The sequence below is a fragment of the Spermophilus citellus genome, assembly GCF_964194105.1.
Source record: "Spermophilus citellus genome assembly, chromosome: 15".
NCBI lineage: Eukaryota > Metazoa > Chordata > Mammalia > Rodentia > Sciuridae > Spermophilus > Spermophilus citellus.
This window is the reverse complement of record NC_138195.1, coordinates 17,086,376-17,113,822: the sequence shown is the minus strand read 5'-3', so window position 1 is coordinate 17,113,822 and position 27,447 is coordinate 17,086,376. Positions and strand designations below refer to the sequence as shown.

The 27,447-nt window shown below is 38.8% G+C and overlaps 1 long non-coding RNA gene across 1 annotated transcript in view; it reads right to left on the bottom strand.

Moving 5' to 3' along the window:
* LOC308634617 overlaps positions 1 to 20,218 on the bottom strand; it is a 31,785-nt gene extending 11,567 nt beyond the window's left edge. Inside the window, exons 1-3 of the long non-coding RNA XR_014019050.1 lie at positions 19,282 to 20,218; positions 3,530 to 3,634; positions 1,158 to 1,352 (exon numbers count right to left, since the gene is read on the bottom strand). This is a non-coding gene — a long non-coding RNA (uncharacterized lncRNA). The remainder of the gene's footprint in view (positions 1 to 1,157; positions 1,353 to 3,529; positions 3,635 to 19,281) is intronic.
* Positions 20,219 to 27,447: the final 7,229 nt, after the last annotated feature.

Below are 27,447 nucleotides of genomic sequence, written 5' to 3'. Positions count from 1 at the left end.
TCCCACTGGGTGTGATAGTACATGCCTATAATCCCAGCGACAGGAGGATCACAAGTTCAAAGGCAGCCTCAACAAAAGCAAGGCACTACCAGCAAGACCCTGTCTCTAAATAAAATACAAAATAGGGCTGGGGATATGGCTCAGTGGTCAAGTGCCCCTGAGTTCAATCCCTAGTACCGCCCCCCCCAAATAAAAAAAAAAACTGGCTTCCCTAAGATATTTACAATATGTTTGGATTTGTTTAAGTGAACTCCATTTTGATAACAACTTTAGAACTGTTGTCAATAAAGAAGGTAATATTACACCATCAAATTTGTTCCTGATATTTTACAAATTTATTTTTCTACACTATTTTCACTTTATCGTGATTCCCTCCAAAAGTCTGTGAACACAAAAGTTGCAGACAAGCCATGTACATCATGAAGACTTAATTTTTCATTCAGGTCAGGCTTGTTGTCAACAATTCAAATCCACAAAGCCCAGCCATTCAGAGAAGAATATTTTTGCTTTTGTTCCTCAGTTCTCCTTCAATAAATATTTGTTTTTATATACCCATATAAGCACCTGTGTAATTTTGTATCCTTACATTAGTGCAGTGTTGTTTTTTATTATTTGAAATATTTTCTAATTTCTAATGTTTCTTTTTAATAAATAACTCTAGCCATGGGACAGCTGACTTTTCATTCAAGGACCAAGAAAAAAAAAAGAAAGAAAGAAATCACCACACTGACAATAAAATTTGTTTTGAGATTACATCCTGCAAGTCACATTTGTTTTTTTCCAGGATGAAATTGTATTTCTAGTTATTTTCTTCAATTACAATCATTCATTCATAAGGCAAGCTTAGATTTGCAGCATGCTGTCAGTCCCAGAGAACCAGCATGCAGCAAGAGGCTGGGCTCTCTGCCCATCTCTAGGTGGGTGCAATCCTCTAACATGCAAATGAGGGAGACAGAACTCATTCCTAAAGCCAAAGCTGCAAGGTTTGCTCTGGAGCCTCTTCCTCTCATCATGCCCCTCGACTCATCATTCCCAAATCCATACATCTGATCATCTTGCCCACCCCAAGTCAAATGGGCTACTCTGGAACATACCTGCTACTCAGTGAGACCTTGGGAGAATCTGATGAATCCCAGCCCAGCTCCCAAGGGACATACCTTGATGGTTCTGAGAGCATTTAATAGGATCTCGCCTTCTTCTCAAAGCATGCACCAGGGACTTCGTGAGGACAGCCTTGGTGAGGAATGGGAAGGTTGTGGTGCCGTACATGGAATCAGCAAATTACTAGACCATCTTCCTACTCAAGATGAGTTTAATTATGAGTTTGTATAGTTGTATCTCCATCTAAGAAACTACAAATCAAAAAAAAATAAATAAATAAACTTAGAGGTGCTCCACCTCACCTACAATTCTCCACCCCAGGTCACCTGCTGGGACTTACAGGATTTCTGATACCACTTAAACTGAACAGGCGCAACTCCTAGTTTGCTTGATTCTCAATATTTTTTCTGAACACCACTTACTTGAGATTTACTGTGTCACATCTGATTCATTTCTCTCTCCTCTCTCAATGCTCAGATCTCACCACCCCCCTAAAAAAAAACCCCAACAATATGTAAGGATAATTATATCAACCATTTAATATTTGAATAATACTTTAGTTTGCTAAGTGCTTCCTGTATATTATCTGATTTGACCCTCATAATTACACCGGAATGAATAAGGGCAGGCATTAATGGCCCCATTTTTTTCAGATGGAAATAAATGAATTGACTTGAGAACTCAATGCTTGAAGTTATTGCTTGATTGGACCATTTAGAAGCAGGAAATGCAATATTCTCTAATCAGAAAGCATGAATATACTCTACTGACAATCATAGCTCACAGGTGAACCAACGGTTGGAGGTAGATACCAAAGGTTTCCCCCCACCTGTGAAGTTCATGGGGGTCTGGTAGTCTGGGATATGCGGGATCATTTCTTCTCAGGGAAATAACACAGTGTTGCTCCTTGTATTGCCACCACTAAAAAAGTAGATGGCTTTCACCAAGACTCCTAGGTTTCAGATGCCACATAGACCACACTGATCCATTTATCAGATGATCCAGTGAGCTACCAATTTTGAATGAGTGTCACAGCAAGAAAAGGCTCTGCCTCAGGATCAGGCACTGCATAAACTCTCCTGTGCCCCAGGCAACACAAGATCTGGTGAGACAAGTCTCTCTACGGAGTCCACAGAAATCTCCAAGAGGAGAGCTTCATCACAGGCCCCTTCAGGTCTGAGATGAGTGTCTTGGCTCACTTATTTCATCACTGTGACCAAAAGACTTCATAGGAACAATTTTAGAAAAGGTAAAGTTTATTTTATGTTTGGCTCAGAGTAGAGTAGCCAAGTGGAAGTTAGGGGAAAAAACTTCTAAGAAACGGCAAGGATTCTACTCACTCAAACTTGTCATTGTTACCAAGTTGGCTTTGGACCACTTGTTCCAGTGAACCAGGGACTATAAGAGGAGTAATTTGGCAGGGGTGGGGATCCTGATTGGTAGGAGGTACTGGGATTTCAAGGAATGAAATGCAATGAATGAAGCAATGGCTTCAAGAAAGAGTATACATAGAACCCAAGTGACATACTGATGTTTCTCTTTGGTCTTCTACATCCAGTGTGGATGCAAATAAGCAGTTGCTGCAATTTCCAAATGACAAGAGTAAAAAATTCTAGTACCTTGAAGCCAACACTGTGACAGATTGGACTCAATAGACAGAATAGTTGATACGACTAGCACAAGGGGTGAACTTCTTTGTTCATCCCTTCTACTGCTATCAGCCTCCCCTGTCACTTATTCTACCAATTATGGAGCAACCCATAATCTGCAGGAGTAAACACCCTTCACACAGGTAAAATCTGGAAGCATTTCTACTCAGTTACACCTCATGTGCCTCTTATGTCTGACTGGGTGTTTCTCTGTGAATCTGTTTAGTGCCTGCATATGTACCATAAGTTTAGAAAGGATGACACCATATGGAGGTCCTTTGACTAATGGGAGATGGGAGACTAAGGTAAATGTTTCCCTCTTCCTCTTTCATAAAGAAGATCCTGAGATCATTTTTACATAGTTCCTTAAACTGTTCCATGGATCAAACAAACAGATACCAGTAGCAGTGACCAACATGATGACAAAATCTTTGTATGACTCTTCATTTTGCCTTGCTTAACTCCCCCTCACTCTTACCCCTGTCTGCTGAACACCACTTCCCTATGAAGCACCTTCTCTCTGTCTCTGTTAACTGTTTCAGGCTGTGCTCTTGAGGGAAATGGCTATTTATGTATTAACATGAGTTGGCTAGGGCATGCCCAGATATCTGTTAAAATATTGTTTATGGATGTCTGTGAGGATGTTTCCAGAAGAGATGAGTACTTGAACCAGTAGGCTGAATAAAGAATATCCACCCTCACTAATATATGTGGATATCATGCAATCTTTTGAGGGTCCAGATAGAACCAAAGTGTGAAGCAAAGGTGAATTTGCTTACTGTTTAAGTTGAGACCTCCCTCTTCTCTTGCCTTCAGACATCAGCACTCCTGGTTCTCAGGCCTTTGAACTGAGACTGGATTACACCATATTGTTTTTTCTGTTTCTCCAACTTAAAGACAGTAGATCAGATGACTTCTCAGCCTCCAGAGTCACAGGAGACAATTCCCATAATAAATCAAAATGTTTCTCTCTCCCTTTCTCTCTCCCCCTCTACTGGTTTTGCATCTCAGGATAACACTCACAGGTACATGAGGCTAAGACACATCACCCATTCTTCACAACCACCTTTTGTCATCTGCCAGTCTCCCAGCTCTCCCCTCTTCTCCAAATTCTGTCACCATCCTGGGTGAACTTAACATCTAGCTCTTTGAGTTCTCAGTCCTTTAATAAGTTCATTTCCAGTGGCCTTCACCTCTCTTCCATATTCTCAGCTAACTTCCAGGGCCTCGTCAGAAGATTGTTATCAACATTACCAAAGTTCATAAATCTAAACCTTACGCACCATAAACTCTCCCTAAAACTTCATCTTTCAGTCCCTTTCCCTCATTTATTCCCACTGTACAATGTTTAACACAATCAAGATTTCCTGGCCCAAGGACCATACACTTGCTTATTATTAGGCAGCCTCCTCTCATCTTTAGTTTGTTTGGTATTTTTAATCTACTTAAAATTCCACCAAACAATATTTCTATCACATTTGCCAATTTCTACAATTCCCTTATTCTTCCCTTTCACTTCTTGACAAAAATCCCCTCAGAACTAATGCAACTGCCAACTGTCTTGTGCTTACATCCCAGGTGCTAATCACAGTTTGAGAAAAACCACAAAGCTGAGCAATTTGGTACTATTATAATAGCTGGCAAGATTTATTGAGGGTTTAATCCTTGCCAAGCATTATTCAAAGTGCATTACATAGATTATCTCATTCTTTCTCCTACATCATGCTGGAATGCTGCCCAGAAATTCTGTCTTCAAATCACTGAAATTCACTTGCATCAGACAACTTTCTCTCCTGCAGCTCAGAGAAAATAGAAGTTATCAATTAAGAACTTGGTATATATCTTCCTTCATATTTCAGCAGGATTCAGTAGAAATGATCCCTCCCTTGCCATCCAGACACTCTTGGTCTTCCTTACCCCCACTCCTGTTAGTTTTTCTTCTACTTCTTTATTCTCTTTTCAGCTGTCTATCATGTGTGCTTTTTCTCATGCTTTCTTATAAATTTTGATGGTCCTTAAGATAGTTTCTTCTCTCCTAAACCACCCTTTCTGATGACCTCTTCCAAATGCTTAGATAACATGTCTTGAGAAAATTACTCCACAATACTTCAATAAAACTGGAAAACACAAAAAGAAAAAGAGAAAATGATTTTTCCAATTATATTCCCAACCCAGTTCTCTCTTCTAAGGTCAGACTTACTCAACATTTCCTCTTGGATCCAACCAACTGATCAGAGAAAGTAAAACAGATCTCTTATAAATCGACTTCTGTCTACTTCTTCTGTCACCTACTTCCAGTCCCTCCACACCAGCAACCTGAACTGCACCTTGGACTTCAACGGCCCCTCTCCCTCACCACCTATCCCCATACCTTCCAATAACTTCTCTAGTGTACACTTCTTTTTTTTGGCTATTTTTAATTATTCATAACAGCAACATCAATTTTGATAAAATTATACAAGCATCAAATATATCTTATCTAGTTAGAGTCCCTTTCTTATGGATGTACTTGGTGGTGGGGCTCATTGGGTTTTCATATAAGTAATGAGAAAACTATGTCAAATTTATTCCACTATCTCCCAGCTCCCTTCCCTCCATTCCTCATTGTCTAATTTACTGCACTTCTGTTTTTCCCCTCACCACCTCTCCTTATTGTGGGTTGTCTTCCACATATCAGACAACACATTCAACTTTTGATTTTGGGGATTGGCTTACTTCACTTAGCATGATAGTCTCCAACTCCATCCTTTTGCCGGCAAATGTAATAAAGTCATTCTTCTTTATAGCTGAGTAATACTCCATTGTGTATATTCTTTATCCATTCATTTATTGAAGGGCACCTAGATTGGTTTCATAGCTTAGCTATTGTGATTTGAGATGCTATAAACATTAATGTGGCTGTACCACCGCAGTATGTTGATTTTAATTCCTTTGGATATATACAAAGGAATGGCATAACTAGATCAAATAGTGGTTCCATTCCAAGTTTTTTGAGTAATAACCATACTGCTTTCAGAGTAGTTGCACCAATTTGCAGCCTGGCCAGCAATGTGTGAGTATACCTTATCTCCACATCCTCACCATTTATTGTTACTTGTATTCTTGATAATTGCCACCCTGACTAAAGTAAGATGAAATCTCAGTGTAGTTTTAGTTTTCATTTCTCTAATTGCTAGAGATGATGAACTTTTTTATATAATTGTTGATTGATCAATTTTGATAGATTTAGATTATCTCATTCTTTCTCCTACATCTTGCTGGAATGCTGCCCAGAAATTCTGTCTTCAAATCACTAAAATTCACTTGCATCACTTCTTCTGAGAAGTGTCTGTTCAGTTCCTTTGCCCATTAATTGATTGGGTTGTTTTTGTTGTTGCTCTTGTTGTTTGGGGGAGGAATGGTATTAAGTATTTTGAATTATTTATATATCCTGGAAATTAATGCTCTATCTGAGGTACAGGTCACAAATATTTTCTTCCATTCTGTAGGCTCTCTTTTCACATTCTTGATTGTTTCCTTTGCTGTGAAGAAGCTTTTTAGTTTGATGCCATCCATTTATTGATTTATTTTATTTTAATTCTTTTCCTTTAGGGGTCTTATTAAGGAAGTCGGCTCCTGAGCCAATATGTGGAGTTGGGCCTGCATTTTCTTCTAATAGGTGCAGGGTTGTTTCTTGTCTAATACCAGAAACCAACATGAACTTCCAGTTTTTCCAGCATCATTTGTTGAAGAGGCTATCTTTTCTCTAACATATGTTATTGATGTCTTTGTCTAGTATAAGATAACTGAATTTTTGTGGGTTTGTCTCTGTATCCATTGGTCTTCTTGCCTGTTTTGGTGCCAATACCATGCTGTTTTTGTTGCTATTGCTCTATAGTATAATTTTAGGTCTAGCATCATAATGCCTCTTGATTCACTTTTCTAAGACTTGCTTTGACTACTCTGGGCCTCTTGTTTTTCCAAACAAACTTTATGACTGTTTTTTCTATTTCTATAAAGAACATCATAGAATTGATCAGAATTGCATTGAATCTGCATAATGCTTTTGGTAGAATGGCCATTTTGACAATATTAATTCTGCCTACCCAAGAACATGGGAGATCTTTCCATGTTGTAAAGTCTTCCTCAATTTCTTTGTTTTGTGTTTAGTATCCACTTCTTAATATCTCTGGAAATTGTTGTTTTCTGCTCATGCTCACTACCATTAGTGTAGTCTAGAACCTTATCTCCTACCTGCATGACTGCAGGAAACTTCTAGTTAGTCTACTTGCCTATATTGTGCCTATATTAATCTCTTTCTTCAGGGGCATGTCCAAAAGTCTTTGCCATGTTTATTTGATATATGCTTCAGGTTTTGCTCTCACCACTGAGCTCCCTGGGAATTGGTACTGTGTCTTTCTCCCATCTTGGTCTCACCAAAACATACCCTCCCATGAGACTGTTTTTCAAAAAGGCATTATTGAATAGATAGATGACCATTAAAGAATTAGTCATTCATTCATTAATAAGCAGGTCAGCATTTTCCAGTTTGAATTTATAGAGACCAATTCGAGTTCCTTATTTTGACCACCTTTTGTAACAACAAACTTAGACTTTGCATTGGTTTACTTTCCATTAATGTAACAAAATACCTGAGATAATCTACTTAAAAAAAAGGAAAGGTTTATTTTGGTTCTTGGTTTCAGATGTTTTAGTCCCCATGGTCGGTTCACTCCACTGCTTTTGGACCTGTGGTGAGACAGTAGTACATGGTGGAGAGCACATGGTGGAGCAAGCTGCTTATCTCATGACAACTGGGAAGCAGAAAGAGAGAGAGAGAGAGAGAGAGAGAGAGAGAGAGAGAGAGAGAGAGAGAGATGGTCTCCACAATCCCCTTTGAAACCTATCCCCAGTGACCTCCCACTAAGCTCCACCTAGGAGCCACTCCTACACAGCAGGGTAGGAACTGTTTGGGAAAAAAAGCGCTTTGCACTGAACGTCCTACACAGATGTGTTTTCACCCAGGTGTTCATGGTCCCAAGAAAGAGGATGCCGTGCAGTATGAATCAAATTCCTCTCCTTAGAATCAATCAGCATGGTCAGAAGCAGTGTGGGTGACCACCACTCACACCCTGCAAGAATCATGAGTTAGTATTCCACTTTCTGTACTCTGCACAATCCAGAAGTTGATTTTCAAATTGCATTTTAATTGAGGCTTGATTAGCCAATTCAAGATTAATTTCAGTGATACAAGTCTCACATCTAGTATATGCAGTTTGTGGCTCCCTTCTCTCTTGATCCATTTAGTCTTCAAAAACACATGATCATGAGCCAGATCAAGCAGTAGTGAGTGAATATTAAGATCAGAGCTTCAACTATGCCTGAGAACCGATGATGGAACACAGGATGAAGGCCATGACTTTGCTCTAAAAGCAGCTAATGAAAGAAAAGGGTTTGCTGTCTGCCATATGGCATGGAAAAGGGGCAGAGTAGGCGACTGGGAGTCTGAGCTGTCTCTCACATGTGCATATCTTTAGCAATAAAGAATCCAGGGCATTAGCAAGTGACACCAAATCAACCTGTCACCATTTAGCTCTGACATGTCTGAGTGTGAGCTCTCCATAAAATGTCACAGTGCAGAGGGAACAAGAATGATCAGGGACCCAGTGACCTCCCCAAATCACACACACTGCCCATCTCTAAAGGCTGCTTGTAGTCACAGGCCTCTCAACAAAGCAGAGATTTCATGAACCTCATGGGAGCCACTCCTACACAGCAGGGTAGGAACTGTTTGGGAAAAAAAGAGCTTTGCACTGAATGTCCTACACAGATGTGTTGCATCAATGACAGTGCTGCCTGGGGACTTTCTTCACTAGTCTGCACTCTGAAGGGCAGACAGTGTCTGGGGCTCGGTAGTCACCCATTCCAGGAATTTGGTCATAACCACAGGCTTATAATTTGTTATAACTGTCCTTGTACTGTGGTCATGCAACACAGCCCAAGTGCCCATAGTATAATATCTGAAATAAAAAATTGTGTTGTCTCAGAGAAAGTAGAATATTTTAACCAAAAAACCTTACCCTGCAACTACCACCTTAATCATCTCTGAGAACCTCCGCCCAGGATCTGCAGAATAATTGTTACTGTTCAAAGTGGCTATAATACCTTCATTTAATTTTGCTTTTTTTTTTTTTAATCAGGGGGCTTTCTGCTTCCTTGGGATTGAACCAGGGGTGCTCCACCACTGAGCTACATCCCCAGGCTTTTTTTTCTTCTTGAGACTGGGTCTTTATAAGTTGCTAAGGCTACCCTCAAACTTGCAATCTTCCTACCTCAGCCTTCTGAATCACTAAGATTACAACTGGGTGCCACCAGGCCCAGCCTAATTTTGAACTTCTTTGCTGAAATAGGCCAAACAGGTTCACACACTCAGCAAACATTTAACTAGCATCTTATGTGCCTATTGTGGTTTGGATATGAGTTGTCTCCCAAAGGCTGTAGTGTCAATGCATGAATATTCAGAGGTGAAATGATTGGACTGGAGAGCTAAAACCTAATCTGTCTATCCTGATTTAAATGGACTAACTGGTTGGTAACTGTAGGCAGGTGGGGTGTGGCTGGAAGAGGTGGGTCACTGTGGGCATGTCCTAGAAGAATTCATATTCCCTGTTGTCACTTTTCCCCTCTATTTCCTGACCTTCATGAATAGAGCATCATTCCTCCATCAAACCCTTGTGCCACAATGTTCTGCCTTGCCTTGGGCTTAGAGCAATGAATGGTGTTGGTCCAATATAGACTGAACCTCTGGAACCAAAATAACCCTTTTCCCCACTAAGTCATTCTTGTTGAGTATTTTGGTCACAGCAAGAAAGAACTAAAACAGTCACATACTGGTTCTCAGGTGAAATCGCATCATGTAGCAGTTTATTCTCCCTAGCTCGGTGTGTCTATGTCCAAACACAGGGTCTAACATATCCTTGTAACTCATGTCCTAAGGCATCAAAATGATGCCTAGCTAATGAAGGCAGAGTCAAGAAAATTCTGTCCACACTATCTTGGTTATCAAATTCCCTTAGAACTGATCCTATTAAAAGGCAAATGTTTTGTTTAGATCTCATCTTCCAATATTAACTAAAACTTTAACACAGGAGGAAGAACAGAGAAAGGAAGAGAGAGATAGATGAGTGAGGGAGGAAGAGAACAAAGAGGGAAGCAAGCGAACAGCAGTTGGAGATAACTCTGTAGGATATTTACTCCAAGAAAACAGAGGAGAAAATTAAATGAATTATCAGAAAGGAAAACAAATAAGTGAAAGTTAAAAGGGTAAGAAGAATAGAGACAAATAGGAGGGGAAATGGAATTCTAACATGAAAATAATCAGTATACTACAGAAGAGACCAGGAAAAAAAATTCAGATGTTCATTCAGTTCAAATAGGATCTTTCTTACATTGAAGGAAAATTTCAGTATGATGCAAAGTCTTCATATATACCAGTACAAAGAGTATTAGATTTGAGAAACGAGAAACAGATTTGTCCGACAAAGAATCACAAATGTATTGAGAAAGTAAAAACTGGCATCCTAAAAAGAAAACTATCTGCTGATTGTTATTTTCTCCTCAGCATTTCTTCTCACCAGAACACAAGACATTATTATTGCTATGTGTATATACGTGACTGCATGACCAGTGTGATTCTGCAACCTGTACACCCAGAAAAATGAGAAATTATATCCCATCTGATTCAAATGTATGATATGTCAAGGTCATTGTATTGTCATGAGCAACTAATTAAAACAAATAAAAAATTCTTTTAAAAAATGCATAGATTTGGAGGGGAAAGTGTAAGAGAAGAGCTCTATTACTTCCCAAATGTCATATGTATGTGGCAAAAGAGATATGTTCTAAGATAGGCAAGTCAACCAAATGTGAATTATCTGTGTAATTTACTGAATATTCTTCAAAACATCAATAGGATATTAATCAAGATCAGATATTGGGAACATAAGTTTGAAAGTGACTGACAGCAAGTATTTAATTATCTCACCAGAAAATTAAATATGATAGAAATATTTATTTTTTTGAGGTTTTTAGTAACCTAACTGAGTCCAAGAACAAAGCTCAGGAATACTTAAGAGTAATACAATAAATATCTAACTTCTAACAATACAAAATATACAATGTCTGGCATCCAATATAAAAGTTACCAGACATGCAAAGAAATAAGAAAATACAACTCAGAGAAGGAAAAAAATCAATTATTTGAAATTATTCAAGAAATTAAATAGATGATGGGTTAATAAACAAGGACATTAAAAATGTTATAACTGATTTCCTTGTTCAAGAAGGTAGAAGAAAATTTGAATGTATTAAATAGAGATCTGGATGATATTAAAGTGACCAAAATTTAACTTCTAAAAATGAAAACTATAATGTGTGAGGAAAAAGTATTCACTGGATGGTATGATAATGGTGGCTTGAAGAATGGAGGGTAGAAATGGAAGAATTCTATTGTAAAATTCTTATGTTAACATGCAAAGCATAACATTGTTTGAAAATAGACTGTGATCAATTAAATAAGTGCAGTCATCTTTCCTGATATCTCATCCCTTGAGGATGTTTAAGGCCCTTATATAAAATGACATAATATTTGCATATAAACTGTGTACATTCTCTGGTATACTGCAAATCATCTCTACATTATTTACAAAGATACCCGATATAAGTAGTTGTTTTACTATATCCACTGTTTAGTAAATAATGACAAAAAAAATGTACGTGTTCAGTAGAGACGCAGTTCCAACTTCCATCCACAAGTTGATTCCATCTGTGGGTGCAGAACTCCTGGATTCAGAGGACCAACTACACTATAAACTCTAAAGCAATCACTAAAATAACACCTCAGAGAGTTCTGGGTATAAGCTAACAAAAATGAAATAAATTAAACAATGTTTAAAAAAGTAAACAAAAGAGAACCAAAAACAGTTGAGGCAAATAGAAAACTAACAGCAAGTTGATAGATTTAAATTTACCGTATCAATAATGACAATAAATGCAAATGCTCTAAACCCTCAATTAGAAGATAGGAGAAGTAAGACAGAACAAAAAAGCAAGACCTGAGTATATTCTATCCATAAGAAATAATCTTCAAACAAAAAGATACAAAGAGATGAAAAGATGAGTATTGGAAAAAGATATAATGCTAACACCAATCAAAAAAAAAGCATGAATTGATTTATAAATATCAGACAGGTATATTTTAAACAAGGGTTATCAGCAATGATGAAGAGCATCATTTCATAATGTTGATGGGATCAATATAACAAGAGATTTTCTGCAGTTGCTAACATAGTTTCAAAATATACGAAGCAAATACTAACAGAACTATAAGGAGAAATAAATACACAATTAGAATTTGATATTTACAAATGTCTATTTTAATAATTAATAGAACAACTAAAAAGAATATCAATAAAGATATAGATTTGAACAAAACTACCAATCAACATTAACCTATTTGACATTCATAGAACACTCCACCTGACAAGCACAGAATATACATTCTTCTCAAGTGCATAAGGGGCATTTGCCAAGGTATATTCTGAGTCACAAAAAGAGTCCTGATAAACCTAAAGGAATACAAGTTATACAAAGGAAGTTCTCTTTGCATATGAAGTTAATTCAGATATCAGCAAAAGCAAAATATCTGTTATAATCCCTCAATCATTTGGAAAAATAAACAGTCCACTTCCAAATAATTCTTGGAGCAAGGAAGGAATCAAAGCAGAAATGAGAAAGTATTTTTAAATGTTTAAAAATTAAAATATAACATAGTAAAATTTGTGACATGCAAAATAAATCAGAATGTGTGGACATTTTATTGCACTAAATACCTATATTAAGAAAGAATAGGGCTGGGGATGTGGCTCAAGCGGTAGCGCACTCGCCTGGCATGCATGCAGCCCGGGTTCGATCCTCAGCACCACATACAAAGATGTTGTGTCCGCCGAAAACTAAAAAATAAATAAATAAATATCAAAAAATTCCCTCTCTCTCTCTCTCTCTCTCTCTCTCTCTCTCTCTCTCTCTCTCTCTCTCTCTCAAAAAAAAAAAAAAAGAAAAAGAAAAAGAAAGAATAAAGGTCTCAAATCAATATCAATGACCTCAGCTCCTAGTTTCGGAAACTAGAAAAAAATATTTCAAGTCATCATGCTGCACATGCTAACACAATTTTGTCAATTTAAAATAAATTGACAAATAAATTAGAAAAAAGAACATTAGGGGCTGGGATTGTGGCTCAGCAGTAGATCGCTCGCCTAGCACAGGTGGGGCCTGGGTTAGATCCTCAACACCACATAAAAATAAAGGTATTGTGTTGTGTCCATCTACACCCCCAAAAAATAAATATTTTTTAAAAAGAAAAAAGAATATTAAAGATATGCAAATGCTGAAAAAAGGAACTGGAGAAAGATGAGCAAATGAAAAAATAAGCAGAAGAAAAATAATCATAAAGATCAGAGTGGAAATAAATAAATTGAAAAAAGGAAAACAATGTAGAAAATTAATAAAGTCAAAAGCAGGATCTTTGAGAAAACTGATAAAAATGATAAACCACCACCCACACTGAGCAGAAAAAAAGGAAAAGACACAAATCACCAATTTCTGAAATGAGGGTTGTTATATCATCACATATTGTATGAACCCCAAAAACGAGGGGTAGAAATAATGCACATACCTGAAAAAGTGAGAAAGGGAAATAATGTATGTATCCCCAAAATGTGAGACGGAGGAATAATGTTTGTTCCCCAGAAAGTAAGGATGGGAAATAATGCAGGCCCCGCCTATATGATGGCGTATGTCTCCATTTGTCAGCCAGAGAGAGGCCCTACACTTAAAAAGTAGGCCAGAGAGCAGTTGTTTTAGCGTGACCCCAATTATGTGAAAGTATTGACATAATTGTCAATGGGCACAAAAAAATATCTGAACAAATGCTGACCTGATTGTAAACAATAGTCATCTTGGCCTGTTGAGACTCTGGGGATTTTTGACAATGAGCTTATTTTATTTTACAATAAAACAATCAAGCTATTTTTGAAGCATTTATCTTCAAATTGGAAATTCACGTTAGGGATGTGGGCAATAAGTCATATGTCTTGTATTACTACAACTTTTTTGAAATATAATTTGACAAAAGCTATCAAAATGTAAAGCATGTACATATACTGACTGGGAATCTGATTTTTATATGAACAATAATATTAATATGTGAGGACAGCTGCATAAAGTCATATTGTGGTAATGTCTAGGATGCATTATTTCCCTGTCAGTCATCATGGATTTGTATGTATTATGATGATTTTCTGGCAGTAAGATGTTTGGGGAGATTCCTTTCTCTAACTGCACAGGCACCATTTGGGCCAACAGTGGTGTTAGAAAGATATGGGGATTTTTATTTCAAGGTTATTTCTAAATGCCGGCAGAAAGAAGAGGAGGCAGGACAAGAATAGACAAAGGAAGAAGGAGGAAGAAGATGATGAAGAGGAAGAGGAGGAGGAGGAAGAGGAGAAAAAAGAAGGAAAAGAAGAGGCTCAAGAAGATAAAATTATATTATGCCATTATCATGGAATTTCATTAAACAATCTTAAAAGAATAAGATCTATTTGAATTAAGCTAGAGATGTCCAGGATTTATTGTGAGTCAGAGGCAAATTATAGAGAAAATGAAACATCAAATCCTTACTTTTGTTTTTTAAGGAAAGAAAGCATTCTATATGTTTGTTCATATACCTTAGAATCATAAAAATGTAGGGGAATAAACTCCCTCTGGTCAACAACAAACAACAAGTAGCATCTCTATGGACCCTCCAGTGCTGCATCCTACAGATGATAAGAGAACCGAGTATCAGATGGGATGCAGCTTCAGTGAACATGGCTTGCCCAGGTCCAGAGGCTCAGGAGCCTCATTCTCATGTGATCCAATTGAAAGGGAGGGAGCTCCCAAGATCAGCCATCCCTGCTTCTTGTTAACACTAGGGAGCAGATGCTTGAGCCAGGTGCGATTTGACACACACAAATAAAGAAACGTGATGCTTCTTGCACCTGAGGGTGGAGGAGCAATTCATCACCTACACCATTCACTTATTGATTCTCTGTCACGTGTAAACAATTTTGTATCACCTTAACCAAGCTGCTGAGAGTGGCCTTCTCCTTGCCATTCAACATTCAGTGTATTCAAGGCACTTTGGCAAGAGCCCAAGTTTATATAAATATCACACCTTAAGTCCTTATCAAAAATCAGTTTTCCAGTACTTACATTTTAGATTTCTTGCTGCCTTTTTTGCAGGGAGGGCAGGAAAAGGTAGAATGATCTCTCTATCAGAAAATTTTAAAAGTGGCTCCCAAGAGCGTGAGGAGCTGAAAAGTTAAGACAGCAAAACTCAAAAGTGTTTGCAGCAGCCTGAAGTAATTTAAGAAAAGAAAGTGAGAGGGCTTGCAAAAGATATAGGCATGGAAATTATTTAGCTTTTTAATCCAGATAGATGAAAATATGGAAACAAGAAACCTATTATCCCAAGATTGTAATTTACCCAAATGGCAAAGGTGTTTTCAAATTCCCACCAAATGCACATTTTTAAAAAATTAGTAAAAATATGTGTGTGCATATGTATGCATATATTTCAAAATGAATACATATTTAAATATATTTCAATATAAATGATACCTTATTTCACACCCTACTGTGCACCTTGCTTTTCTTAAATTAGAACTTTCTATTATTAGGATAAACCCTAATTTATTGAACCAGGTCCCTACTGATGGACATTAGAAGGCTTCCAATTGTCTACCATACCAGCCATGCTGAAGTAAATACCAGTGATGTATTTCCAAGGCTCTTACACTGGTGAACTCAGAGTTTGCCTACAACATAGGAAATGTTTTCAAAGGGTAGTTTTCTGGGTCTAGTTGACTCATGGCAGAAAATCTGAGTGTTGAGAATTCCCTTGGGAAGCGGAATCCTGGCCTCTCCACTTGTCAAGGGTTCCTGGGAGGAGATCCTATTCAGAGATGTCTTACTGGTTAATGGAAGAAAGCTGCTTTGTTCTTAAAAAGAATCTTTTACCTTTCGCAAATAATTTAGAAAAATAGAGTTGAAAAAAATGGAACACGTACATCAAGGCAAGACTAAATCCAGAATAACTTCTGAACCTGAAGGGGGGATTCCAGTTCCACATGCTGAGAGCCTGGACCACCAAGGTGGCTAGAAATCTGAGTGTCGGAGAAACAGAGTGAACTTTTTTACATGCCAAACCATAGAAAATTCCTGCAACATTTCCTTTCCCAATAAAACTTCACATAACAAAGCTGTTTCTGACAGGGTTGAAGTTTCTATGGAAGTGATATGAAGGCCTTCACTCTGCAGGTGCAAGCAGTCCCTTGGGGTTGTCATCGAGAGTGTTTCATTTGTGGCAAGGTTTACAAAGTCATAGTCAAAGGAGAAGGGAGAGAGAGCTAGAGAAAGCCCTGCCCTGGGAACAAGAGAATACAGCCCAACCCCCTTCTCTCTCTCTTTCAGGACAAAGTCATAAGGATACAATGGGGTTATGGAGAGGGGAGAAACAAAGGAAAAGGCACTTTATAATCATTACCTCATTTAATTCCTGCAGAAGGGGAGGAGGGAGAGAGCATTGTTTCCATTCTACTAACCACATTCCAGAAAAATTGGAGAATGGTAAAAGAGAGTAAAAAAATCACCCTAAATCCCATAATTGAAACAAAGCTATTGTTACGACCATGTTGGCATTTTTTCCCACCCTGAAATTTGAATGTATTTGCTATTATTTTTATGTAATTACAGGCAAAGTGGTATAATTTAATAGCCTCCTTCTTAATTTTTCATTAACCATTATAGCATATATGGTTTCCATGTTGACAAATTCTTCAAAATCATCACCTTCCTAAATATAAGCCAATCATCTCAATGTGGTCAGCTTTTCTTGGACAATCCTTTATGGTTGAACATTTACATTGCTCTGGGGGCTTTATTTCTTCTGCATTATTTTAAATAATGTTACAATTTCAGATTATTTTATTAAGATAAATACCCTCAATGGGTAGGAAAGTGAAGGACTGGGAGAGGAAGTAAGTGCATAGCCATCCTAAGATGCCCTTAGGAACTTGGAAATAAGATTTCCTTTGAGAGTTGCACCATAATAACCGACTCAAAATTGGTGAGTACAGCAATTTGAGATGTTATCCTGAAGGGGTAGGAACCGTAAGGAATGAAACCAAGTTAAAGGCACTAATGGGGTTAAAGAATGTGATGACTGGAAGGGGTTCAGGAGGTTAGACACAGAAGTCCAGAAAAGTGTCATGCAAGTAGAGTTTTGGGGCTAGAGGTACAGAATACAGTCCTGATTTATTTCTGTTCTCTCAGCATTATTACCTATTCTCCCACCGACCATTTTACTCTCAAAATAATTTCTTGTCATGGAAAAGAAATTACATGGTCATCCTTCTAGGGATGACTTGACAATGTCCAGGCCTCTCTCTCCAAGCAGAGCTAAACAAAAGAGCCCTATTTGCGAGTTGAAAAGGGACAAGGCCAGACTGACAGAGGGATGATGGTTCCTGGCCCCTAAGCAAGACAGGCTACCAATCCCACCTAGAGGCAGATGCTCCAATGGGACAGGACCTCGAAAGGTGTCACTGGACCATGAGTTGCAAAGATTGGGCCCTATGGTGTGCAACCCCTCAGACACACAGAAGGTACTGCTGGAGCCAGGAGAAATAGGGGACCACAAAACTCACTGGCCAGGCATTCATGGAGAAGGAGGCTCACAAGACTCCTTCATTGACTTCTTGAATGATGCACAAAGCACCTTACAGTACTAGCCCATCCTGCCACTGATGCTGTAGGGTGTGTGACATCAGGGAAAAAGGAATGTGTTTGCATCCATTGTATCCACTGTGTGAGCCACAATTCATCATTTCCAGATGGGTGAAGCAGCCTACAGACCCAACTCTGGACCAGGTGCCAACCTCTCCTCTCTCTGACGCCACACTCACCATTTAGTCTCCTGTGGTTGAAGGAAGAGGAAACCCTAGGAAGATTCATCTCTCAAATATGCATTCTAATCTACCCTGGAACCATTTTTAAAATTAAGTTTCTGAGCCACAGGATGATGGGTGGACCTTTCTTCCAAATATTTAATGATTTTTTTTCTTTCATTTGCCTTTGATTGCTCTATATTTTCATTTTTAAATTAATCTGAAATTTACTTTGATGTGTTTAAGACTGAATTACTCTTTCTCCTCCACTGTAAACAGATTATTCCTAAGTGACTTATGAACAATACATTTATTTTACATTTGTTTGTGTTATTTATGTATCGTACAACTCACATATTACCACACATATTACCTATTCATACAAATATATGAATGACTTGACTTATATGATACTTGAATATAAATACACATACTTACAATCAATAAGTTATGAATTATGTATTAAATTATGCATTAATTTCTGAAAAATGCATCATTAGGGCATTTTGCCATTGTAAAAGCAACATGGAATGTACTTATACAAACCTAATGGTATAGCCTACTACACACCTAAGCCATATGGCATAACTAACTGCTCCCAGGTTAAAAACCTATAAAGCATTTTACTTTAATGAATATGGAAGGCAATAGTGACACAGTGATAAGTATTTGTGCATCTAAACATAGAAAAGGTTTAGTAAAACTGCAATATAAAAAATAGATGGTGGTACAATTGTAAAAGGCTATCAACATGAATGGAGTTTGCAGGTCGGGGAGTTGCTCTGGGTGAGTCAGTAATCGAGGGCTGGGTGAATGTGAAGGCCTCGGACATTACTATCCATTGCCATAGACTTTACAAACACTGTGCACTTAGGCTATACTAAATGTACTTTAAATTAATTTCCTTCCTTCAATAATAAGTTAATACCATAAAACTAAGATAAAAAATAAATACTCCATTTATGTATGATGTGTCAAAATGCATTCTACTATCATTTACAACTAATTATAATAATAATAATAATAATAATAATAGTAGTAAATTAATCATAGCTGTAATTTTTTTATTTTATAACTTTTTAATCCTTGACTTTTTGACTTTTGTAATAATACAGCTTGAACATTTTGTAGAGCTGCAAAAATATATTCTTTTTAAATATATTTATTCTGTAAGCTTTTTTTCTTCTTTTGAATTAAATGTTTTTTTGTTTTCTTTTGTTGCTTTTTGGCTTTTCTGTTAAAAACTAAGACACAAATACACACAGGAGCCTCAGCCTAATGGGGGGTAAAGATCATCAACATCGCTGCCTTTCTCCATGGTTGCCCCACTGGAAGGTCCTGAGGGGCAATTACATGCTTAGGACCATTATCTCCTACCATCACAATGCCTGCTTTGGGAATTCCTTCCGAAGGAACCGCTAGAGGCTGTTTTACAGTTAGCTTTTTTCTTATGTAAAAGATAGGAGTACACTGTAAAACAACAACAACAAATGTAGTAATGAATACACAAGCCAGTAATCTGGTCATCTTCATCAAGACTGGCTTTGTTTCTCTGTTTGGTTCCACTTCCGTCTCCAACTCTTTTCAGAATCTCTTCCTTTCCTGAGACTGTTGGCTACCTCACTGCTCCTTGGCAACTCGTCATTGTGGTCACCATCCACATTAACTTTCACATTTTGTTCATGGCTGTTTGTGAGACGATGTTAGTAAGCAGGATGCACAGCCACAGGACTGAGGTCTTTGTGGGCACCTGAGGATCAGCTCAGAAGGCGAGAGATCCCAAGACACCTGAATCAGGCTGCAGCCTTCCCTGCTGGACACTCCTGCCATCTGAGGCTGGGCGTGGAGACTTTGGAGGTGTCAGGCGCCGAGAAGTCGATGCTCTGAGCTGACCCGGGAGATGGGATTTCAGGACTGGATCCTCTTTTCAGGTGATTCATCCAACTCACACCTTATTTTATATCCATCAGGCCAGGAGCTTTTCATGAAGGAAAAGCTGTAGTGTGTGAAGCGAAGTGTGAACTTCCTCCAAGGAAGGCCGCCTTCCCCTGGCTGGGAACAGCGTTTTTAAATCAGTACCAGATCCTTTAGTCCCTCCTATATGAGGAAGCCTGGCACATTGTGATTATTCCAGGTCTAGGAAACATTTCCAGTTTTTGAAGAGGTTTTCCTTGTGGTTTCTTGGTTACAGTTCACAATTCTCTGCGCAATATTTCATTGTAATTCAGGTAAATTCACTGAAGCACAGAGAAATGACAAGACTCGCCGTGGAGTGCCTGGTACAGCCACAGTCTTTAGTCTGCCAGAGCTGATCAGTTGTCCTGGAGTCATTATCTCCTTTGAGATGTGGGTCTGGATTGTCGTTTACTGTTCGGAACCATGATCCCCTTCAGTTCAACCTGGTGGGCTATTGTGAAGGGTCCACTGTGCACCAGAGACTGTGGAAAGGAACACGGCCTTGATTCCTGCCCTCCTGAGACCATGTTGGAGAGATGGACACAGGAGAAGTATGACTTGAAGAAAGCTTGAAGGGTCACAACCAAAAACAAGTGCCCTTCTGGGTCCAGAAGCTGCAAAAATGAGGAAAGTGGATTAGTCAGCTTTGTGCTACTGCAAAAAAATACCCGAGGCAACTAACTTTAGAAAGAGAAAAATGTCATTGAGCTCACAGTTTTGGAGGTTCAAAATCCAAGATTGGGCAGCCCAATTAGTATGGCCTCTGGTGAGAGCACCTGGTGGTATGTCATGGTGGGAACACATGTCTGGAGTAAGTGATCATATCTCAAACCAGAGCAAAGAGAAAGAAGATGAGCAAAGTCTCAAAACCCATTTCAAGACATGTCCCAAATGATCTGAGGACCTCTCACTAGGGCCCATTTCTCATTAGGGTTACCTTAAGAACCAAGCCTTCAGTGCATGGACCCATATTAAAATCACAGCAGAGGAGTTTTTAAGAGGGACCCGAGCAGGCCACATCCTGAATTGCCAGAAGCCTGACATTCTCATTTCATTCTCCCACCAGCTTTCTTTATAACCCACCTCAAGCCATTTTTACCCGCAGAGAACAGCCACTTAATTCGTAAATACAGTAATAGACACTAACATCTTCAAAATAAAGGACTCTATAAATACAAATGATAGGAAACTCTCAACCCTGATAAAGATGTTTTTCAAAAGACCAAAGCCTAAGAGGGTAAACAACAAAAGCACCAATTGTGTGAGCTCCAGGCATTATTTTTAGACCCTTCCTCATGGTTTGGAACAGACGTGCAATATGCAAGAGGTGATGCTGGCTGCCAGTCATGTTCCATTTTGGTCCTCAGTCCCGGAAAGTGCTGAATCCTTGATTGTTTTGTTAAAAACATCCCAAAATGGATTTTGTTGTCAGCTACTCTTGATCTTTTAAAATTTCCTGCATTTGGTGTTGACTGGCATTCCTGGCCTTGATAGAAATATCCAGACAAAATGACTAGCCTGTGAGCTGTGACTTTGTAATCAGCAGCTTCAGCCACCCGGGCGGCAGTTGCTGAACATTATACCAGCCAGCAGGGTGGCAGGAAGTCAGGCTGCAGAGCCTCATCCGCTATGACTAGCCAGTAGCTTCAGAGGTCTTCTTGCCTGTGGAGTCTCCTTGTTCCACCTCAGCACAGGCAATGGTGATTGTAGTCAGAACCCTGTAAAAGAATCCTGCCATGAACACAAAGCAACATGGTATGAGTGATTAGAAATGTTACTAAATGTGCCCAGCACAGTGGTGCACACCTGTAATCCCAACAGCTTGGGAGGCTGAGGCAGAAAGATCGCAAGTTCAAAGCCAGCTTCAGCAACGTAGCAAGGCCCTATGCAACTCAGTGAGACCCTTTCTGTAAATGAAATTTTTTTTTTAAAAGACTCAGTGTTTGAGCATCCCTGGTTCAATCCCGGGGCCGGGGGGGGGGGGGAGGGGGGACTGTGTGCAGTTTCAACTAAGGGAAAGATGTAGATACAGACTTTGTCAAGCCTTTGCCCTACACATACCTGAAATGAGGGGCATTTTTAATGCATAGAAGGATCAATGAACTGAATTGGATTTCTTGACTTGCTATAACTTCTGCAGTAGTCTATGCTGAGTCATCTTAACACTTCAAAAAGAGTTCCATGATGAATTCTCCTAGGAGAGGGGCAGGCTATCTCAGGGGCCTTGGCATCTAATCAGGGCCTAGCACTGGGACCCTCCTTATTCCTGGGGGATCCTTTCTAAGACCCCTCATCAAATTCCTAAAACCACAGAATTCCATGAATGCTGTCTTTTAAATGCTTTTATTAGTGTATTACAGCTATTAGTGGAGTTCATTTTGCTATATTCATAAGTGCATATAATATAGTTTGCTTCATTTCAGTCTCTCCATATATATATACTGTTTTATCCATATGTACAGATCTAAGATGAAGTTTAATTTACAAATTAAACATACTAAGAGATAGTAAAACTGATAATAAAATAGAACACATAACAATCTAATATAATAAAACATGAATGTGCTTGCACTCTCTCAAAATACATCTTATTGTGCTGTATAGACCTTAGCAACCTCAGCATACAATTCTTTCCTTTATTTACTAAGTTGAGAATTTTCACCTAAACACTTTAAAGATCATCCCACATCCAGCTAACTTGGGAAAAGATCAAAATTTAAAAATATGGTTTTCACTTAAGATGTGTCACTTTTATACCATCACAAAGTCAAAAAGTTACAAGTTGAAGCATTGTAAGTTGGGGACTACCTGTACTTAAAATGAAAATCACATTAAACCCTTACCTTTGATGTAGCTTTCTAAGGAAAAGCCTTAGAAGTGACCCAATCATAGCACTTAACAACCCAAACTGTTTGTGCTGTTTGTTTTCTTTATATGTGGACTCTGGTTTCCCACAACTAAAGGCAAGGACAAATTGTAACATAAAGTTCCACTGTAACCCTGAAAGAAGTTAGATAAGCTTTGCAGTAAGAAGACTCATGCTTCTATTTCCCCAGATACCTGTGTCCTCAAGTGTTATACACTCTAAATATAATTTTATAAGTACATGAAGAAAGAAGAGAAAGTTCCATTCCCTAGCCTCCATTTCCATTTGTCGGAAGGTTGCTGGTGGGAGGGGGAGGCAAAATTGGAACAAAATGCACACACCCACACTTACTTCATCAAGATGTAGTTTGACTGTAATCTCTGAAACAAAAGACAAGTGGCATACCAATTTTCATGAAAGGCAGACATAAAAATGCCCCTATCAAATCTCACGACTTGTGTTAACTTTAAATATGTGTGGTGATGTCCTTGACAGGCCACACCAGAGTATTTGTAATAACTGGCTGTGCAATTATCCACAGGCAAGAGGAGTGTGTGCGACCTCTGACCAGGACACATTAGAAAAGAGCCTCCATCTCATGAGAACCAGTCTATGAAACTAACCTCTCAGGATAGAAGCAATCAAATTACAAAACCCTTGAACAGCACCATTTAAAAAAAAAAAAAAAACTTTTATTTTAGCTGAATCTCCCAGTGGCTATGACAGCTAAGAAAAAAAAATTGAAAAGGCTAATTTTCACTGCCATGGGGTGGAAATATAATTTTAGAGCTCATTTTTCTTAGGATATCAAGTTATTTCACTTCTCCGAAAACCTTCCCAAACCCTTGAGGATTTTTAAAAGAAGCACATGCTTTCGTCTTTGCATCTCAGAGGGAAGAATTGAGTCTTAGAGAAACCAAGTTTTAGACAAGGTCACCCAGCATTCATTTGGAAGAATCAAGGTTAAACTTCAGAATTCCCAAGACCTCAAGTTTTACAGTATTATCACCTCTGGAATTCTGAGTTCTAAACATCTACTTTATTAAAAAATTAAAAATATAAAGGGAGTTGTCCCAGTATAGACAATTGGGACTCCACTAGCTAAATACATGCTCTGCCTGTGTGCACAAGGTTGGGAGTTCAGGGGGAAAGTCACTTTGGAAATTGTGCCCCCTCTTGCCAGTATTACTCCCATGAGAATATAAATAAAATATTTAAGAACCAGTTTTACAGAATCTTCAATCTTTTGTAACTCTGTAGTTTTTGTATATTAAAATTCAGCGCAAACTCTTCATATTCTTGTTGAGAAATCATTTCTTCTATACTAATGTCAGATTTCTAAGGCCTGGATCTATGCATAGTTTTGGAAATTCATCAATGCTAGACCCCACAGTTTGGGCTCAGGTTTCCTTCACATCTATGATTCCTGGTCACCTTGACCCTAAGAACTATCATTAAACATGAATAAGGTTGGTCATTTGAGAAAAAAATTCAGAAGTTGACAAGCTTTGAACATAAAACTAAAATCTGAAAATTCTCATTTCAAATTACCAGACTTGCTAATCTTAATGAAAATAGCAAGCTGAAGATGCTTCTTTGCTCTGCTTCAGGATGACATGTAGATTAACTCAATTAGTTTTATTAGTCACAGGCTCTCTTTATATATATATTTAGTTGTATTGGACACAATGCCTTTATTTTATTTATTTATTTTTATGTGGTGCTGAGGATCGAACCCAGGGCCTCGCACATGCTAGACGACTGCTCTACCGCAGAGCCACAACCCCAACCCCACAGGCTCTTCTTATTATCAGAGTTTTGCAACAGCTTTCAAAAGACAACAAATTTTGCCCAAATTTAATACCCTTATCTCTAAAGTCCCCTTTATCTTAAAAACAAGACAAAACAAAAACCAGTAACTGATTTAAAAAACAAACGTCCCTCCTAACCATTATTGGTAATTTAATAAAATTTGGCACATGGGAAGCTCTCCCTGCGACACGTGGTAGCCTGATTGGTCTGCAGTCCACACAACACCCACAGGCACGTGCTGCAGCCGGGCTTGTCAGCTGCCGATCTGACAATGCCAAGAGCACTCAGCCAGGGCTTCAGGAAAACAAGCACTTAACTCTTTCTCTTATCCATGAATTTCTCAGTAGCTAGCTGAGAGGTAATTTTAAAAATGGGAAGGATTATTGAAATTATAAGTCCAAATTCTCACTGAAGACTGAAATCTTTCTACCACCCCTCTGACATGCAAGCCTCCTGTGTGGGAACATCAAGGCAGTCAGCTCTCTGCTGATCACTTCCTGAGGGCTACAAAGGAAAAAGATAAGCAACTTACTGGTGTCACACTCCCAGGACAGTGTGTGTCCAAGCACACCCGGGTACGCAGCAGTTACTCGGCAGGGAAATCAGATTCTCTCCATGTCCAGATCAATTCATGGAGGTCCAGGGATCCAGGTGAGCTTCCCTATATCAAATAGCTTTTAAATTTCATGGGCTCTAATTTGTGCTGTTTTTCAAATGAAAATGTGAATAATTAAAATATACCTCCCATAAAAGGTTCACCATTGGCTCCAATTGGATCGCAGTCTCATCTACATTGTTTATAAACCGTATATCTAATCGATATTATAAATGGAATCTATATTCTTAGCTAGCCTTCTATTCTTCATCTACAATGACTCCCAGGTTAAAACAATGATTTCTGGTTCTACAATTGGTTCTAGCTTATGTTCCACTCATTTCAAACCTTGCCCTATATGCCTCCTCTCCACATAAGTTATTCTTCTTCCAGCACTCGGAGTAATTTCATAAAAACAAAACTATAATCTACCACTCTGGGATTAGCACTTCCTTGTGGCTTCCCATGCCCTCAAAGAAAAATTCAAATTTCTTCATGTGCTCACAGTACTTTCCACTGAAGCACTTACATAGCCCTACCCACCAATGCTTTATATGATTTGGATAGAAAAATGTACCTTACTTCTTTATAGGCCTCAAATGCTCCAACCTGATTCAGGCCTGGGGACCTTTGTCCTGTTTTTCGCTGACCTGTGACTTTTTCGTGCCACTCAGTTCTCCTCTGAAGTGTTCTCATAGAGGCATTGACAGCCTGGAAGCCCCAGCTCTGCAATTTTCTAACTCATTGTCTTGATTTATTTTCTTCATTGCATTATTATTCTCTGATACTGCCATAATTTCCTTTTATTGTCTCACATTCCACTCTACCATTTAGAATGTTATCTCCCTGAGAACGGAGCTGCTATCTCATTGAGCCTGAACTATGGGCTGAAAAAAAGCAGGTGCAAAACTCATCTTTTGAATTTCTTCATGATGTATATGACAGTTCTTCTGCAATTGAAATCAGCCTCCTCCCCAGATAAGTCCAGTGTGGCATATGCTAAGTCCCTCTCCAACTCTGTTCAGAGTTGAGATCTGAATGTGCCTGAGTACTGGGTATGTGGTACTGAGTAATGTGGCTCCAAAAAAGAACCTTAATTACATGAAAAGGAGGCCAGGGTTAGCAAAAGCAGCCTAGTCCAGTAGAAAACTTCTACACAACTCAGCTACTGTGGGCCTCTACCTTTGCCCCTTGCCCTTCTTTCTACCCATTCCTGTGGTCCAGAGTAGGTAGGGCTTCTGGATGATGGGAGCCATATCTGCCCCAGCTGTTCTTATTAGTTCCTCCTTTCCAGCCTCTTCCACATAGTACCTGGGCCTCCATCCATGGTCTTAAGGTGAAGACAAAACTAACAAATCAAAGGAAAGCACTCACTCCTGAAGGTGGGAAACCAAAAATGAGACTCACTTCCAGGAATACACTTTTCAGAGGGAAAGCTCTTGTGGAGCCCAGAGCACAGAGTCCACTATTAGCAGAGCTGCCTGCTCCTAGGATGGTTTCTACAAGGCTCTTGCCAGCATCCACCACCTACTTCTCATCTTTCAATTCAGGAGGTGAGCTAATTTCTTGGCTGAGTCAGTCCAACAGAAAGCCAAGATGGCTTGATATCCATCTAATTTGGAATAAATGTAACTTGCCAATCTAGAAAACTGAGTCTAAAATGGAATTTGTGACTTGGTGAATTTGCTTTCACTGTTTCAACAACCAAGTGTGCAAATGCCCCTTTCACACTGGTTTTGAATTCTACTACCTAAGAATGAGAAAGGCGCTTAAGATCTCAGAATCTAGTTTAGACAATAGAAATTGTAGGAGTATTTCAATACTTCCATTTTCAGGCCTGACTCATCAGGACCTCAAACTCCTGGGTGTTGACCTCTAACCTCTATATGGTTCTGTTCTTTTCCTGTATCTCTACATCTGTGACCTATACACTCAAAGACTTCCAAGGTTAGTTTCAGCCCTTGGATTTCACAATCAGGATTTGTAGTTTTGATCGGTTCCATTCCCACCTCCTTGAAGAGGTCTTTCTGATGACCCTGTCTAAAAACTGGTTCTTATGTTACCCTCTGTCACTGCACCCAGGTGGTTTCCTTCAGGCACTTATCCCAACCTGCAGTGACTCCAATGACTCATTTGCTTCACATTGACCCTCTCTGCCTCCCACACAGTACTCTTGCTCCCAGATGAGAGGGATCCTATATTCCATTCACTGTCATATCCCAGGGCTCTGCACAATGTGCCTAGCATAAAGCCAGTGCTCAGCATTTGGTAAATTATTTAATGATAGTATCTACAACTGATTGAAGTATTTGTGGCATAGGGCAAATTCATTCCTCACAAGTCTGAGACTAACGTGTGTGAGCTTCTACAGCCATTAAAACTTCCAGATTGAGCCCAGATTGATTTCTCTGCAGTTTAGCTCCAGTTCTAACCATTAGCTCTTTT